Genomic DNA, 3,854 nt, shown 5'->3' with positions numbered 1-3,854 from the left:
CCCTCAGCGCGGCAGGATCATGACAGAGAGCATGTTCCTCGGTCGGCCACTAGAAGTCACTGCTGTCTCTGTTTTTACCAGACAGACCCATCGAGTCAGACCCATCCTGCCAAGGCAGCAGCTACTCTTCCTGGGGTTTATTATGGACCCCCATTAGTTCCTGCCAAGGCAGCGGCTACTCTTCCTGGGGTTTATTATGGATCCCCATTAGTTCCTGCCAAGGCAGCGGCTACTCTTCCTGGGGTTTATTATGGATCCCCATTAGTTCCTGCCAAGGCAGGAGCTACTCTTCCTGGGGTTTATTATGGATCCCCATTAGTTCCTGCCAAGGCAGCAGCTACTCTTCCTGGGGTTTATTATGGATCCCCATTAGTTCCTGCCAAGGCAGCGGCTACTCTTCCTGGGGTTTATTATGGATCCCCATTAGTTCCTGCCAAGGCAGCAGCTACTCTTCCTGGGGTTTATTATGGATCCCCATTAGTTCCTGCCAAGGCAGCGGCTACTCTTCCTGGGGTTTATTATGGATCCCCATTAGTCCCTGCCAAGGCAGCGGCTACTCTTCCTGGGGTTTATTATGGATCCCCATTAGTCCCTGCCAAGGCAGCAGCTACTCTTCCTGGGGTTTATTATGGATCCCCATTAGTTCCTGCCAAGGCAGCAGCTACTCTTCCTGGGGTTTATTATGGATCCCCATTAGTCCCTGCCAAGGCAGCGGTTACTCTTCCTGGGGTTTATTATGGATCCCCATTAGTTCCTGCCAAGGCAGCGGCTACTCTTCCTGGGGTTTATTATGGATCCCCATTAGTTCCTGCCAAGGCAGCAGCTACTCTTCCTGGGGTTTATTATGGATCCCCATTAGTTCCTGCCAAGGCAGCGGCTACTCTTCCTGGGGTCCAGCAAAATGAAGGCAGTTTATACAATAGAACAGGAGACAGACAGAGGGACAGGGCTGAACAGTGTCTAGCCTACCCTACACAACATCATCTCTGCATTAGGATGCTATATTATATATAATGAAGCAATAAGGCACGAGAAGGTGTGGTATACGGCCAATATACCACGGCTAAGGGCTGTTCTTAAGCACGACGCAACTCGGAGTGCCTGGACACAGCCCTTACCCGTGGTATATTGGCCCATATACCACAAACCCTGCGAGGTGCCTTATTGCTATTATAAACTGGTTACCAACGTAATTAGAGCAGTGAAAATGCATGTTTTGTCATACCTGTGGTATACGGTCTGATATACCACGGCTGTCAGCCAATCAGCATTCAGGGCTCAAACCACCCCCAGTTTATAATGTGCTATTAATCATGGGGGATTGCATTGGAGTGAATTCAGCGACCTCTTGTCCAACTAGGACAGTCTCTGTTTGTTGTGTCGCCATCCTGCTAATGTTGTCTTACTCATCATGACACAAGCTGTGCTGTGTGTACGAGTGGGGTGTGTGTGTATGTGTGTGTACGGGTGGGATGTGTGTGTGTGTTGTGTGTGTGTGTGTCACCTATGTGTTGTATACAGACACTGAGAGTGTAATCTAGCAGCAGACTGGGCCTTCCTACCTACTAACCTAACAGCAGGTCAGATGTCAGTCTGGAGAGACTGGACCTTCCTACCCACTAATCTAATGTAACAGTATAGCTTCCGTCCCTCTCCTCGCTCCTACCTGGGCTCGAACCAGGGACCCTCTGCACACATCAACAACAGTCACCCACGAAACATCGTTACCCATCGCGCCACAAAAGCTGCGGAACCTTGCAGAGCAAGGGGAACAACTACTTCAAGGTCTCAGAGCGAGTGACGTCACCGATTGAAACGCTATTAGCGCGCACCACCGCTAACTAGCTAGCCATTTCACATCGGTTACCGGTCAGCAGGTCAGATGTGTTCCCGAAAACACAAAAACAGTCCAGTTTTTAACGGAATGTCCATTCATCCAATCCGTATTCATTCTGAATGGTTAAGGTTTGGGATAGAGTTAAAACATTAAGTTTAGTCTCTCATTCTGAATGGTTAAGTTAAGGGTTAAGGTTTGGGATAGAGTTAAAACATTAAGTTTAGTCACTCATTCTGAATGGGTAAGGTTTGGGATAGAGTTAAAACATTAAGTTTAGTCACTTATTCTGAATGGTTAAGGTTTGGGATAGAGTTAAAACATTAAGTTTAGTCTCTCATTCTGAATGGTTAAGCTAAGGGTTAAGGTTTGGGATAGAGTTAAAACATTAAGTTTAGTCACTTATTCTGAATGGTTAAGGTTTGGGATAGAGTTAAAACATTAAGTTTAGTCACTCATTCTGAATGGTTAAGGTTTGGGATAGAGTTAAAACATTAAGTTTAGTCACTCATTCTGAAGGGTTAAGTTAAGGGTTAAGGTTTGGGATAGAGTTAAAACATTACGTTTAGTCTCTCATTATGAATGGGTAAGGTTTGGGATAGAGTTAAAACATTAAGTTTAGTCACTTATTCTGAATGGTTAAGGTTTGGGATAGAGTTAAAACATTACGTTTAGTCACTCATTCTGAAGGGTTAAGTTAAGGGTTAAGGTTTGGGATAGAGTTAAAACATTACGTTTAGTCACTCATTCTGAAGGGTTAAGTTAAGGGTTAAGGTTTGGGATAGAGTTAAAACATTAAGTTTAGTCTCTCATTCTGAAGGGTTAAGGTTTGGGATAGAGTTAAAACATTAAGTTTAGTCACTCATTCTGAAGGGTTAAGGTTTGGGATAGAGTTAAAACATTACGTTTAGTCACTCATTCTGAAGGGTTAAGGTTTGGGATAGAGTTAAAACATTACGTTTAGTCTCTCATTCTGAATGGTTAAGGTTTGGGATAGAGTTAAAACATTACGTTTACCCGTTGAGAGCTACGAGCTCTTGTCTTGTCACCTGCTCCGTCACGGACTAACCCGTTGAGAGTCTTGTCAGCTGCTTCGTCACAGACTAACCCGTTGAGAGCTACGAGCTCTTGTCTTGTCAGCTGCTCCATCACGGACTAACCCGTTGAGAGCTACGGCCTCTTGTCTTGTCAGCTGCTCCGTCACGGACTAACCCGTTGAGAGCTACTGCTCTCTTGTCTTGTCAGCTGCTCCATCACGGACTAACCCGTTGAGAGCTACGGGCTCTGGTCTTGTCAGCTGCTCCATCACGGACTAACCCGTTGAGAGCTACTGCTCTCTTGTCTTGTCAGCTGCTCCATCACGGACTAACCCGTTGAGAGCTACGCGCTCTTGTCTTGTCAGCTGCTCCATCACGGACTAACCCGTTGAGAGATACGCCCTCTTGTCTTGTCAGCTGCTCCGTCACGGACTAACCCGTTGATAGCTACGCACTCTTGTCATGTCAGCTGCTCCATCACGGACTAACCCGTCGAGAGCTACGCACTCTTGTCTTGTCAGCTGCTCCATCACGGACTAACCCGTCGAGAGCTACGCCCTCTTGTCTTGCTGCCTGATACTCCTGCTGAAACTAGCTATGTGTGCAGCACGCATGTGAATTGAACCCTTCACTTAACCATTCAGAATGAGAGACTAAACTTAATGTTTTAACTCTATCCCAAACCTTAACCCTTACCTTAACCATACGGAATGAGCTCCTTAGTCCGTGATGGAGCAGCTGACAGATCTTGAGCGACATCGGTAACCGGTAGGAATCGGAAAGACGTGTCGACTTATGACATCTACCAGTAAATACTAAGTTAAGGCAAACCGGGGTATTGAAGAAGTTTAAGTCTGAAGTCTTTGGTTGAATCTATTTTTTTTATTTTTCCCAGACCTCAAAAATGTGTTTCTTTTCGACTTACAACATAATTTTGTTGTAATCTTTCTATTAAAAAAAAACTGATTTTGAGGGTGAAAAAC

Source organism: Salvelinus fontinalis, chromosome 2, assembly GCF_029448725.1.
Source record: "Salvelinus fontinalis isolate EN_2023a chromosome 2, ASM2944872v1, whole genome shotgun sequence".
Taxonomy (NCBI): Eukaryota; Metazoa; Chordata; class Actinopteri; order Salmoniformes; family Salmonidae; genus Salvelinus; species Salvelinus fontinalis.
Note: the sequence above shows the minus strand (reverse complement) of the source record.